Here is a 15,161-nt window from a genome sequence, read left to right on the forward strand (position 1 = left end):
ACACCAATAATGACAAACAGAGAGCCAAGTCATGAGTGAACTCCCATTCACAATTGCTACAAAGAGAATAAAATGCCTAGGAATACAACTTACAAGGGATGTGAAGGACCTCTTCAAGGAGAACTACAAACCACTGCTCAAGGAAATAAGAGAGGACACAAACAAATGGAAGAACATTCCATTCTTATGGATAGGAAGAATCAGTATTGTGAAAATGGCCATACTGCCCAAAGTAATTTACAGATCCAGTGCTATCCTCATCAAGCTACCAATGACTTTCTTCGTAGATTTAGAAAAAAACTACTTTAAATTTCATATGGAACCATAAAAGAGCCCATATGGCCAAGACAATCCTAAGCAAAAAGAACAAAGCTGGAGGCATCACGATACCTGACTTCAAGCTATACTACAAGTCTAAAATAACCAAAACAGCACAGTACTGGTACAAAAACAGATACATAGACTAATGGCACAGAACAGAGGCCTCAGAAATAACGCCACACATCTACAACCATCTGATCTTTCACAAACATGACAAAAACAAGCAATGTGGAAAGGATTACCTATTTAATAAATGATGTTGGGAAAACTGGCTAGCCATATGCAGAAAACTGAAACTGATCCCCTTCCTTACACTTTATACAAAAATTAATTCAAGATGGATTAAAGACTTAAACGTAAAACCTAAAACCATAAAAACCCTAGAAGAAAACCTAGGCAATACCATTCAGGACATAGGCATGGCAAAGACTTCATGACTAAAACACCAAAAGCAATGGCAACAAAAGCCAAAATTGACAAATGGGATCTAATTAAACTAAAGAGCTTCTGCACAGAAAAAGAAACTAACATCAGAGTGAACAGGCAACCTAAAGAATGGGTGAAATTTTTGCAATCTACCCAACTGACAAAGGGCTAATATCCAGAATCTACAAGGAACTTAAACAAATTTACAAGAAAAAAAAAAAAGAAACCCCATCAAAAAGTGGACAAAGGATATGAACAGATGCTTCTCAAAAGAAGACATTTATGCTGCCAATAAACATACGAAAAACAGCTCATCATCACTGGCCATTAGAGAAATGCAAATCAAAACCACAATGAGATACGATCTAATGCCAGTTAGAATGGCGATCATTAAAAAGTCAGGAAACAACAGCTGCTGGAGAGGATGTAGAGAAATAGGAACACTTTTACACTGTTGGCAGAAGTGTAAATTAGTTCAACCATTGTGGAAGACACTGTGGCGATTCCTCAAGGATCTAGAACCAGAAATATTATTTGACCCAGCAATCCCGTTACTGGGTATATACCCAAAGGATTATAAATCATGCTACTATAAAGACACATGCACATGTATGTTTATTGTGGCACTATTCACAATAGCAAAGACTTGGAACCAACCCAAATGCCCATCAATGATAGACTGGATAAAGAAAATGTGGCACATATACACCATGGAATACTATGCAGCCATAAAAAAGGATGAGTTCATGTCCTTTGCAGGGACATGGATGAAGCTGGAAACCATCATTCTTGGCAAACTAACTCAGGAACAGAAAACCAAACACCACATGTTCTCACTCTTAAGTGGGAGTTGAACAATGAGAAGACATGGACACAGGGAGGGGAACATCACACACTGAGTGGGGCCTGTCAGGGGGTAGGAGGGTAGGGGAGGGAGGGATAGCATTAGGAGAAATACCTAATGTAGATGACAAGTTGATGAGTGCAGCAAACCACCACGGCACGTGTATACCTATGTAACAAACCTGCACATTCTGCACATGTATCCCAGAACTTAAAAGTATAATAATAATAATAATAGAAATACTAATAAAATAGAACACAGCATACAGCAGTGATTCTCAAACACACTAACCATCAGAATTACCCTTGAATCTTTAAAATATATATACATATAAGATCTTAGTCTCCAAGATTTGTAAGTTTGGTATTGGGTCCCTGGGCCTATGTCAGGTTTAGAAACTTCTACAGGTGGTTTGGATGTATAGGAAAATTTAAGAATTGCTGAACTAAAATCAAATAAACTGAATATTCTGTGATTTAGAGAGACTTATTGTTTATTTCACTATCCAAGTACTTGCATTAGAGCATGGCTAGAAGGGATTTGCAGTCTTGTAAATAATCAGAAATTTAGACACTTTGAGATGGGAGAACTGCTGAAGATGACTTGAAAGAAATTTTCTAATTAGAAACTTCCAGGTAAGAGCAAAGGTCTGGAACAATATTCCTGAGCCAGAGGAGGATTGAGTTTGACTCCAGGCCTAACACTTACTAGGTCTGTGACCTTGGGCAAGTAATTTAAATTCTCTGTATCTCAACCTCTCAACAGGGTATTGGTAGGGATTAAATGTGTTAGTGCCTGTGAAGTGCTTAGAGCAGTGCTTGGCATAGTAAATGCTTAATGAATTTCAGCCACTGTTTTTATTAGTAGTACTTTCCAGCTCCCCCCAAAAGATACTTTTTTTTAGACTTGTACTAAAACAATAAAAAGTTTAATCAGCATGCTTCATACCTAAATATGCTTCACTTTATAGCAAAGTTTACAAGACTAAAACTGGTCTGTTGTAATTCTCTGAGTCTCATTTGTTTATTCATGACTTTTTCTGCTCTTTATTCATCTTAATTCTGCTCATTCTTCAAGACCCAGCTGGAATTCTGTTTCTAGAAAGACTCTTGCCCATAATAATAAACCTGCCCCATCTGAGTTCCTAGGTGGTCTGTAACTCACAATTTGGTAATTAATTGTATACGCAATTCTATAACAAATCATTATTGTGTGTCTTTGCTGTATCAGATTCTAGGCTGGAAGTTGTGGATATGATGTTTTTGTCTAGAAAAATGTTCTAGACTGTCCTACTCAGGACAGTCTGTTGACTTGAAAGACACATTTCCTAAATAGAAACTTCATGAGGCAGCCCCAGCCTGTACCTGTGTTCCTTGACCTGATGATTAAGTTTGATTTAAGGCTCACCACTTACTAGCTCTGTGATGTCTGGCAAGTTACTTGAATTCTCTGTGCGTAGGTACAACAATGTTGAGGGAAATCCCTTTCCCCCATCCTTGTGTTTCCACAAGGGAACTTGCTTCCTAATAAGTAACACTTCCAGGGGAATAGTCTAGGCCCTTCTCTTATCCCCATTACTTGTTCTTTCCATGAAAAGAGGAGAGGTTAATCTGATTGATGAAATCCTTAATCTTTCGTTTTCTGGACTGTAAAGGCTGTGAACCAAAGCAATGGACCGCTTGCACTGAAATTGAGGCTGACCCTGTATTTTGATTCTTATTTGGCAGCTTGTTTCTATTCTGTTCCCAATTCAAAATCCCAAGGGGAGAAGGAAGATAGTTGATTACCACAAGTATGTAATGGTGGTAGGAAGTTGAATAAATGGTAATTTTTTAAAAGTTGCATGAGATATAGTCCTTATCCCAGAGAAGCTAAGTTTGCCTTTTTTCCTCTCATGTATTTTAGTATTATCTCTACAATTAGATTGTAAACCGTTTGAAAGCAAGAATATTTCTACCTTTTCTTACTCCTGATAGCACACAGTAGACTGCTGGGCACATAGATAGTAGGTGGCTCTGTAGGTACTTGCTAAATGATTCAACATGTTTTTCCCTCATGGAAAAGAAAGATTTCAGTATTGTTCTTATCAGCTAGGAAGGCACTCTGAATAGGAAATCAGTTCTAAGTAGGTATCCATAAATGGGTTATGATTTCCAACTTACTTGCCCCAGAGGCTCGCTAATGTTGAACTCTTCATGGGAACTTTGTCTTGCTTCATGAGCTATACATGCTAAGGGGTTAGCAGATCATATAATCTTTTGATCTACAAAATATGATTTTTATTGAACAAAAACTTGGGCCAAAGGCTCTTCTTCTCTGCCACTTTCCTCCCTCTTTTCATTCTCTTTTTTTGGGAATGTGCTTTGTGCATGTTAGTTACAGCATGTACCACATTGCACTGTATTGTTGGTTTGGGGATCTAACCCACCTTTAACACTGCAGTCCCTAAGGGCAGAAATTCAGTTTTATTTATGTTGATGTCCTCAGTGCCTGTCCTCAGAGAATGTCTATTATATGAACAAATAGTGCAAAAGTAAATTTTAGGAGAAGACTACATCACACTCATCTAAACTACAAGTTTGACAAGTTGACATCCAAAAGAAAGGCTCTCCTAAATAACCTCGTCACAGAAATTTGGGTGACCTTTGTAGCTCTGGATCCGGAAGCAGAGGCAAAAATGAAACCTAAAAATTATTTGTAGGTTTTTAAATTTTTTTTCTCATGGAGTAAAGAAGGTCTACAGCTGAGTTCTTTTCATATGAGGGAATGACAGAAACAGCTGGTTCTGACTTTCAGCTTCAACTGAGTGACCGGAGCTCTGCTGGTGAAACAGGAACTTGTATTTCTGCCCCTGACATGCACCTTGAAGGTGTCAGCTCATTGTCCCTGTGTTCACATAAATAGTTTTTAAAGAATTATTTTTGATCTTGTGAGCCTCTAACTAAATGATTAACCATGCAAAGTTGGCCATTTGGGGTAATACTGAAGCACTTCTCTTGAGGGCTATTGACAGGTGGGAATGTGTCCACCTCCTTGGGTCTCTGGTTTTCTTGTCATACTTGAAAATCAGTGACAATTTAAACATGGGGTAATCACTTAGCAAATCTACTGAGATACCAAGTTAATTATTCCCACTTTGCATGAAGCAACCTTGAAAATGATTTTCCTAAAGCAAAGTACATCCAAACTTCCTTCCTAATAGTACATCCTTTTTAATAACCTTTGCTGAATGTATAAATGAATAATTCACAAAAATATAACATATCTTTAATTCTTACTTAGAGGCAGTTTAAGGCTCTTGTGTAAGAGAAGGCCCCGGCTTGAGATAACATAGGATAGTAAACCTCCTAGAGAAATTTCTATATGGAAACATGGTCTGCTATGAAGCTAGAAGTGAGAGGACATTATATTTGGCCCAAAGTGGCTTCAGAGTTTCTCAGCACGGGGCCCGAAGTCAAGATCCCTTGTTTCATTAAGAGGAGGTCCAGGAGTGTATGACACCATCAGACTACTGAGACCCAGCTGGAACTAGGCACCTTTCACAGGGGCCTTGCCTAATCAAAATAGTTCTTATTTTTTCTGAGTTCCAAGTAACTAGTTTCTTAACTAGCATTGCCAGTGGGAGTGTCTGTATAGCATTGCCAAGTGGGAGTACCTTCAATGAACTTCCTCATGAGGTTATTTCTAGCCTACTGGGATGTTTCATTTTAGGAGGGTGAGGAAAGGAACTCTTGAATTTTTGTGCTTACTTTAATGTTGTGGTACAGCTTTGACCATCTGTTTAATGGGAGATCTGTTTTCCAGATGACTATACATGTGGAAAGGAGAAGTTTTTTGAGTGTGTGTGTGTGTGTGTGTGTGTGTGTTTTTACCCTCTTTAAAGAGTGGTTTTTCATTTAATCTCTACATTTGGGGTAAAAGGTCCTCTAGGGAGCCTTTTCAAAAGTATTTGAAGTTTGCATCTGATTTCAGAGGTGAGTTGGAGGCCTATCTGTGTATGACAGACACATGTCTCCAACAACTATATGTTACAAGGACTAAGAGCCATCCTTTTGGGTCCATCTTTCAACACTGATTTCACATTTGTGTTCATATCAGTATCTTTACAGTAAGCTCCCAGTTACATCTCCCTAATTTCCCTTAGTAGGCTTTATAGAATTTGCAGTGTATTCAATGGCAGATGACCACATGTGGAGTCATTTAACCACATCTTCCACTGCAAGTCCTGCTCTTGATGTCTGTTTATGTTTAGATTCCATCTTTTGGAAGATTTCATTCCTCTGCAATATCTCAGTATCTCAGATGCTTTTGTGGCTGGGTTCTTTTCCCCTCCTGTGTTTGGCCATGGCCACCCCCTCAGGGTTGTGTTGTGTTTCACAGCTGCTGTTTGTGGGGTTGACCTTTACAGTGTACAAAGCTCTTTCCCATATGTTGACAATCCCTGGTGTGATGCTGTGAGTTAGGCAGGGTGGGTGAGTATATGTGTCCTCATCATATCATAGTGGTGAGGCAACAGGGTTTTTAAATTTGTTCACCCATGAATTTGTCTAATTTGTTGGTAAAAAATGGTCATGTATCAGCTGTTTCACAGGGTCAGCTTAATAGAAAGCGGGAGTTAGGCAGGACCAGAACTCAGGACTTCAGCCCCCGGTCCCAGGGACTATTCTCTATACCCAATTGTCCCACCTTGAATCAATTTCTTCTAGGGAAATATCTCCCAAACTGAGATGGCACCCACAGGACTTCTTAATTGTAGTCACTACCAGGAAAAACTAGCAAACGAACTGGTGTAAATCTCTGTTTTTGGTGATTGGTGGAGATTTGGTGGTTTGGTGGAGATTGTCTTGTGTCAAAAGTAAAGCCACTAGATTAAATGTTTGGTTAAAAAATTGGTTATTTTTAATTTAATTATTTGACAGTTAATTTACATTATTCAAAAATCAAAATAAAATTTCAAGGAAGTTTACACTGAAAAGTCTTGCCCCACTTATATGTTGCTCACCCCAGTATCCCCCAATACATACCATCTATAAGATGATCATTTGTATTAGTTTCTTGTGAATCCTTGATAGTGTGTTTTATATAGATACAGGTAAAAATGAATATGTACCATTATTCCCGCCCCACACACACACACTTTTATTTTTTTGGGGACAGAGTCTCGCTCTGTTGCCCAGGCTGGAGTGCAGTGGCACGATCTCGGCTCACCGCAAGCTCTGCCATTTTCCCCCATTTTTAAAACAAAAAGTAGTAGCCATATATACACTATTTTACACCTTGTTTTATCACTTACTAATATATTCCAGAGAGCTTTCCATCATTTTGTACATATGCAACTATATCTGTCAGTTTATTCCCAGAAGTGGAATTGCTGGGCCAGCAGGAAAAATCATGTATAATTTTGATAGATATTGCCTAATTGTCCTGCAAAAGGCTTGAATTGTTTGTACTCCCACCATTAGTGTATGAAAAGATGTGTTTCTCCATAGCCTCATCAAACAGAGTGTGTGAGATGAGATGAGAAATAGGAGGTGAGAAGTTATTTACCTCATCGGTAGTTTGCAGTGGGAACACTGCACAGTTCCAAGAGCTGGTGCAGGTATCAGATTAGTTCCAGTGGAAACAGTGCCTCACCATGGTCATGGGCTTGCACCATCTCTAGTGACACACACAGAATGGACCCATGTTGCCACTTACAGAATTTCCTGTAGCAGAAAATTGAATATGCATTCATTATTCACATAACTAGCCATCCTGGATCTAAAGAGCACAACAGTGTTTTTTAGAACCAAAAAGAAAATTGTCTCACCACAACACACTGTGTATGAGGCTTTCAATGCTCTTTTCTCAGCTATTAACATTATTTTTGGCTGGGCGCAGTGGCTCACGCCTGTAATCCCAGCACTTTGGGAGGCCGAGGCGGGTGGATCACAAGGTCAAGAGATCGAGACCATCCTGGCTAACACGGTGAAACCCCATCTCTACTAAAAATACAAAAAATTAGCTGGGCATGGTGGTGGGCACCTGTAGTCCCAGCTACTCAGAAGGCTGAGGCAGGAGAATGGCGTGAACCTGGGAGGCAGAGCTGGCAGTGAGCCAAGATCGGGTCACTGCACTCCAGCCTGGGCAACAGAGCGAGACTCCATCTCAGGAAAAACAAAACAAAACAAAACATTATTTTCAGGACTGAGTTCAAGAGATGTATCCCAAATCACAGGGATGTCTTGCGAAGCTTGGAACTTTCATACTCAAGGGATGCTTTTTTGAGGAATGATTTTACACTTACCCAACATTTGCAATTAATTAGTACTCTATAAGATAAATTTAAACTGCCCAAGTACAATATAAACATTGAACTATGATGCAGTATTGCTAGACTTCTTCCTTAAAGTTGCCAAGTGGTTTCCTGCATTAGGCAAATAGGGGATCATATTAAAACACCATGATTTACGGCCTAGATAACATCTCCACATTTTGAGAAGCCTATATTTCAGGTCATCCTCACATAACTCCTTACCATTCTCATTAGAAAGTTTGATTCTCAGTCTTATTTTTCTCTGAGGACGGAAAAAAAAATCCCCTTCAGTTCCACTGCATAGAAAAGTGTGGTAAATGGAGCCGGGCACAGTGGTTATTCAATTTAAATGGACGATCTTTTCTTACAGAATTTTGATAGGGCCACTTTACAGGGGAAAGTCACTCCTCTTCCCCTTTATAGAATAGTTGCACCTGGACAGTTGCATTGATGACTGTATCCGGCCTATACAAGAGGTCATTCCTGGGCATAAGAATGGACTGCCAAAATCTAACTGACACATCATTTACAAATACACATTTTCTTTTGTTAATAATACCTGTGAAGGCTTTCATAACAGGCATTTCCAGTTTTGTTCTCAGGCTCCTTGCAGCTGCTCCTCTAAAAGTCTGCTGTCTACCAAGAGCTGACAATGGCTAGAAGCAAAGGTGTTCTGTCTTTTGTGCCATCATCATCTAACTTGCCACACATATTTGGGATGTCAGCCCAGGTATAGGTTTTGTATTAACTCAGTATGGCTTGTGGGACTGGTTGCCTTTGTTATTCATGCCAAGGGCCTCTGGGCATCAGTTTGGTGTGAGAGAACCCAATCCATGATCCTCCTTCCTTTGGCTGTTTGGACTCGATGGCTCTTGTTGGCACAGTCTGTGAGTGTCTGATGCTCTATCCACACTGGACCATCTGTTCTGCTGTCTCTGTCGTCTGAAGTAGTTGTCTGAACTATTCCTTGATAATAAATTTGAGATTATCTTGTTCTACCATTCTTTTCAAGTCACATCTCAGCCCCTCAGGCACATTCCCAAAGAACACGACAAATGGGTGGATCACAAGTCATGTAGCATAGGGTGTTAGACCACCAGGCTTTGAAGGGATTCTGTTGGGCACTAAAAAGAAAGATTTTATGTCACCACAATTTTTTTAAAGGCATGTTGACACTTAGGTCTTAATTGAAAGCATTCTTACTCAAGTAGAGTTGACAGAAGAGTATTTGGTAGTCGCGGTTGCTGGTCTGAAAAGCATGTGGTTCTGTTTCAATGCCCAATGAGATCTTCTCAGGGGAAAATGTTCTGACATCTCAAACAAATGACCCTCATGCATAGTTTTGACACGATGCCCTATTAAGTATGCGTGTATGGTTGGTACCTTGTGGTAATAATTCAATACTGGGAACAGAGTAGCAACAAAGAAACATTAGGATTATATTTAACCTCTGTGGAATTAGTGTGTAAACAAACTGCTTATCAGAAATGCTCATATGGGGCTTTGTTTAAATAAATAAAAAACTGGCATACAGGGTCTGAAGGATATCTCTGCCAAGTAGACCTCCCTCACAAATAAGACACCACATCCATGTCTGACCCCATATGGAAAGAGGCATGGCAAGCCAGCACTGGTTCATATTCCCTCTCCACCACATGATGGGTATGTGATCTTAGGGAATCCACCGAAACTCTCTGGGCCTCAGTTTCCTCAGCTACAAGTGGTGGATAATCAAATTATCTACCTCACCATTAATAAATGTTAGCTATTTTTTTTATCAAGGTTAAGACAAAGAGAAACATTTTACTTATTTTTCCAGCTGCCCCGAGCATCTTCCAAAATCTTATCACCAGCAAATATTGTATTTATTATAGCAACTATGTAAAAATGGAGTCCCTGTCCCATGCTCAGATGAAATATGTTGGTATTTGAGTTCACATGTCTTCTATAGGAACCAGTGTTTAGTGAAAATGGGTGGAGACAAACAGATGTTTTCACAGTCCTGTTGTTCACAGTACCGCCAAATTGAATGTTTCCATATAGGTGCATTCTAATGGCTTAAATGATGCGGATATTTTCTGGCCAGCCATATGGATCTTTTGTCATCTAAGATGTTAATATTTTCCTTATATTTTATAGTGATTCTGGAGTACAGCCAGTTTCTTGAATAGGGTCCACATGGCTCATTATGCACAGGGCCTGGAAACTGCCTTACTCATGCTGTTGAGATGAACAGTGACACTTCAGAAGAGCTGGGAGCTGGGGTACAGCAGTGGCTAGAAGAACATATTCAATTATATTTCCTCCTGCATTAAGCTACAAGTAATGAGCACTTTCCTGTGCTTTACAGTAAGTAATTAAAAGAAATTATAGAGTGGGATGCAAAAATAACCTGAAAGACAACTGGATGTGTGGAGCCACCAGTATTCTCCATGTGCGTACAAGGTTAATCCTTCTTACTACTCAGAATGCTGAGTTTCTACAGAAAGGGTTGCAGGTCCACACATGTTTTGGTGTCTCTACCCACACCCTTCTGTACGGCATGACTGTGCATCCCAGAAGAAGGGCTGTGCTGTGTACCTCCGCGTTTCAGTGGAATTTAACAAACTGATCCCTGAAAATGGTTTCATAAAAGGTGAGTAACAGAGAGCTATTAGCCTTCTCTTGCTAATTTTATCTTTCCCCCAAGATTTCTTGATAATAGTTTGAAAAAGAGTGTTATTTTTTGGTCTCTAGAGGCAACTTACCTTTCCAGTTTCTTCCACCACCTGTTTTCACCTCTCGTTTTTCTAAATTTAATGTTCTATGTATTTCAGAGGATAGGATTTAATCTAGTGCAGTCCCTTCAGCAGGTGAGAATTATTCATCTCATTTTCATTTTAGCCTTTCTGAATTAATGACATTGAAGCCCAGCAGTTTGGTCCTAAGATGGGTTTCATTATGTAGAGATACTCTTTCTACAATGGAAATTGCTCAGATAACTAATTAACCACAAGAATACACTGACTATGGAAAATTTCAGGAGCACCATCTGTGGAGAAACTGGGAAGGGCATGCCGTCACCACAGCTCTGGGGTCTATTAAAAGCGTGGTTATGCAGCACTGGTGTCTAGTGGGGTGTTGGCTCTCAACTGTCAGAATTCCCATAGCATTTCATGGCAGAAAGTCAAGATGTCCAGCAATACTCTGAAAGCAACCTGTTGATTAAAGTTGTCAGTTCTGAAGAAAGAGACTGAAATAAGACAGATGGGTCTTAACTTTTTTTCTCTTTCTCTCTTTTGTAAAAAAGTGTGGTTGTTCTGGCATGCTCCCAATCCCCACATAATGCCAACGTCTTTTCTTAAAGGGGGATTCCCTTTATCCTTGGATCTGAGAGTTAGTGCATGTTCTCCCTTTAGGGACAATGAATGCAGTTGCATCATCCTTGCTTTTTTTTCTTTTTTTTCTTTTTTTTTTTTTTTTTTGGTACAGAGCATACTTATTCTTGGATGCAGGGACTTGAAAGACAAAGCCCCACCTGGCTTTCACAACATCTCCTATAAGTAGGTGTGCCTTGTGTGTAATTTGAAGGAGGCGGTCCCTTAGCTGTGTTTACACTGTACTTTTCAATGTGGGGCTGAAGGTAGAATCAACCATACTTAAGATGCCACCTGGGAAAATAGGGTCCTGCGTCATCTCAGCCCCACCCCTTTGCAAATAGCAGCACTGTTAGGGTTCCTAGTGTGAGTCATTTGCATTTGGACTGGTGAACTTGGTAACTTCTTGGTGTCTGGAAACAAACAACCTTTGCAGTCTTTTGTAAAAAGGCTAAACGGTGGACTAGTCTCCAGTTCTACTTGCAAAGCTGCCCCCATCAAATCCCTCATAATGTTCAACTTAAAAAATGTTACACTTTCCTCTGGAAATCTAACCTTTTTTCCTTCTTTAAAAGCCATTTTAAGTACTTCAGTCTTGAATCAAATGATCCCAATTATTGGATACCAATCTAGAAATTGGGTTCCTCCTGGGAACTTTATTGAAGAAGAGAGATTTTGGTTGGAGAGGGGGTTTCGATGCTTGAAACTTATATTTACTATTTTAAGATTTCATTGTTGTTGCTGCTGCTGCTGCTGCTGTTTTATTTTGTGAGTTTCGTTTGTTTAAATTTCATGGTATTTAAAGAGAGAGCTGGATCTGTTGGTTTCAGGACAAATCTAGAAATAAGAAATCTGCCTTGAGTGAGTGAGTTGGTTCTCTCTGTTGCTATTTCACCATATAGGACTAAAGGAACTCACAAGGACCAGAGACATCTGGCTAAAAGCAATAGTAGTGTGACTGGACATCTACTACCTGCTATAGTTGGTCATATCATTTCTAGTATGATTCTGATTGAGTGAATGATATTAGGCTATGTTCAGGGATCAGGGAGGCTAATTATGCTTATATTGCCTTGTAGCATTTTGGTAAGAATTAATGATTGTGTAGATGTCCAGATTTAGGTTAGCAATACTCTAAAAGTTCTCATTGAACTAATCATGTTTATAAGTAGCCTGTACTTATCATAACAACAATAGTGGAAAAGCTAGTTGACATAAAAGGAGCCCAGATTTTACTTAAGTAAAATTATAAAAGCAAAGATATTTTCCCACATAAATTACAAAAGCAAAGATATTTTCCCACATAAACATCCCCATAAAACAAGTTGAACTGATGAGGAAAGATGACAGGTAACTAACTGTATGACACGCTAAGAAAGTATCATAATACTTAACTTTAACCTTTTATTTCCCTATCCTAAGCAGCCTCTTTTCTCTTCATCATTTAGTCTAGTGCTTCTCAACTTTGATAAGTAAAAAAGTTATTGCACTAAATAAATCTTATTGAAATGCAGGATCTGATTGAGTGGGTGGGGTAGGTGGAATGAGGGTGGGGAAGTTGAGATTCTGCATTTCTTAGAAGCTTCTACTTTATGTTAAAATGGCTAATCCATCTCAACATTGAGAAGCAAGGTTTCACTTAATTTCAGCCTATGTAAGTTTATCCCATATGTACATTTCCTAAAACTCTAATATCAGGCCCCATGAGTTTCTCCTTTAGTTAAAATATTTTTAGTAATAAATTCGAATTGCATTAATACACAATTTATAAATGTAACACTCAAAAAATTATTTGAACTTTGAGACTTTTAGGTTGCATAAAAACAATTTCATACTTGAAAATTTTCTATAAATTCAAAAGTCTGTATATTTAAATACAATTTAAATACCTGTGTTACAATGACATTTGTTTTTCTATCTCTGTCTGCATCATTTCCTGAGTCATCATCCCTGTACAGGAAAATTTTTTCCACAATTCCACCATAGTTAAATTCATTAAATATGATGCTTACTTGATAATTTCTCTAGGTTCTTTTTTTTATTATTATACTTTAAGTTCTAGGGTACATGTGTACAATTTGCAGGTTTGTTACATATGTATACATGTGCCTTGTTGGTGTGCTGCATCCATTAACTTGTCATTTACATTAGAGATATCTCCTAATGCTATCCCTCCCCCCACCTCCACCCTACAACAGGCCCCGGTGTCTGATGTTCCCCTCCCTGTGTCCAAGTGTTCTTATTGTTCAGTTCCCACCTATGAGTGAGAACATGCAGTGTTTGGTTTTCTGTTCTTGTGATAGTTTGCTGAAAATGATGGTTTCCAGATGCATCCATGTCCCTACAAAGGACACAAACTCATCCTTTTTTATGGCTGCATAGTATTCCATGGTGTATATGTGCCATATTTTCTTAATCCAGTCTGTCATTGATGGACATTGGGGTTGGTTCCAAGTCTTTGCTATTGTGAATAATGCCACAATAAACATACATGTGCATGTGTCTTTATAGCAGCATGATTTATGATCCTTTGGGTATATACCCAGTAATGGGATGGCTGGGTCAAATGGTATTTCTACTTCTAGATCCTTGAGGAATCACCACACTGTCTTCCAGAATGGTTGAACTAGTTTACAGTCCCCCCAACAGTGTAAAAGTGTTCCTGTTTCTCCACATCCTCTCCAGCAGCTGTTGTTTCCTGACTTTTTAATGATCACCATTCTAACTGGCATGAGATGGTATCTCATTGTGGTTTTGATTTGCATTTCTCTGATGGCCAGTGATGATGAGTTTTTTTTCGTGTGTCTGTCGGCTGCATAAATGTCTTCTTTTGAGAAGTGTCTGTTCATATCCTTTGCCCACTTTTTCATGGGGTCGTTTGATTTTTTCTTGTAAATTTTTTTAAGGTCTTTGTAGATTCTGGATATTAGCCCTTTGTCAGATGGGTAGATTGTAAACATTTTCTCCCATTCTTTAGGTTGCCTGTTCACTCTGATGGTAGTTTCTTTTGCTGTGCAGAAGCTCTTTAGTTTAATGAGATCCCATTTGTCAATTTTGGCTTTTATTGCCATTGCTTTTGGTGTTTTAGTCATGAAGTCCTTGCCCATGCCTAAGTCCTGAATGATATTGCCTAGGTTTTCTTCTAGGGTTTTTATGGTTTTAGGACTAACATTTAAGTCTTTATTTCATCTTGAATTAATTTTTGTATAAGGTGTAAGGAAGGGATCCAGTTTCAGCTTTCTACATATGGCTAGCCAGTTTTCCCAGCACCATTTATTAAATAGGGAATCCTTTCCCCATTTCTTGTTTCTCTCAGGTTTGTCAAAGATCAGATGGCTGTAGATGTGTGGTATTATTTCTGAGGGCTCTGTTTTGTTCCATTGGTCTATATCTCTGTTTTGGTACCAGTACCATGCTGTTTTGGTTACTGTAGCCTTGTAGTATAGTTTGAAGTCAGGTAGCGTGATGCCCCCAGCTTTGTTCTTTTGGCTTAGGATTGTCTTGGCAATGTGGGCTCTTTTTTGGTTACATATGAACTTTAAAGTAGTTTTTTCCAATTCTGTGAAGAAAGTCATTGGTAGCTTGATGGGGATAGTATTGAATCTATAAATTACCTTGGGCAGTATGGCCATTTTCACGATATTGATTCTTTCTATCCATGAGGATGGAGTGTTCTTCCATTTGTTTGTGTCCTCTTTTATTTCACTGAGCAGTGGTTTGTAGTTCTCCTTGAAGAGGTCCTTCACCTCCCTTGTAAGTTGGAGTCCTAGGTATTTTATTCTCTTTGAAGCTATTGTGAATGGGAGTTCACTCATGATTTGGTTCTCTGTTTGTCTGTTATTGGTGTATGAGAATGCTTGTGATTTTTGCATATTGATTTTGTATCCTGAGACTTTGCTGAAGTTGCTTATCAGCTGAA

The 15,161-nt window shown here is 38.9% G+C and overlaps 1 protein-coding gene and 1 long non-coding RNA gene across 11 annotated transcripts in view; one reads left to right on the top strand and one right to left on the bottom strand.

The window, feature by feature from the left end:
* BDNF (brain derived neurotrophic factor) overlaps positions 1 to 15,161 on the top strand; it is a 69,570-nt gene that overhangs the window by 37,653 nt on the left and 16,756 nt on the right. The window lies entirely within an intron of this gene.
* LOC123568769 (uncharacterized) overlaps positions 6,468 to 15,161 on the bottom strand; it is a 171,216-nt gene continuing 162,522 nt past the window's right edge. For all 5 annotated transcript variants that reach the window (XR_012423363.1, XR_012423362.1, XR_012423361.1 and 2 more), the window contains 2 exons: positions 8,446 to 9,010; positions 6,468 to 7,296 (listed from right to left, as the gene is read on the bottom strand). This is a non-coding gene — a long non-coding RNA (uncharacterized lncRNA). The remainder of the gene's footprint in view (positions 7,297 to 8,445; positions 9,011 to 15,161) is intronic.

The sequence above is a fragment of the Macaca fascicularis genome, chromosome 14, assembly GCF_037993035.2.
Source record: "Macaca fascicularis isolate 582-1 chromosome 14, T2T-MFA8v1.1".
Taxonomy (NCBI): Eukaryota; Metazoa; Chordata; class Mammalia; order Primates; family Cercopithecidae; genus Macaca; species Macaca fascicularis.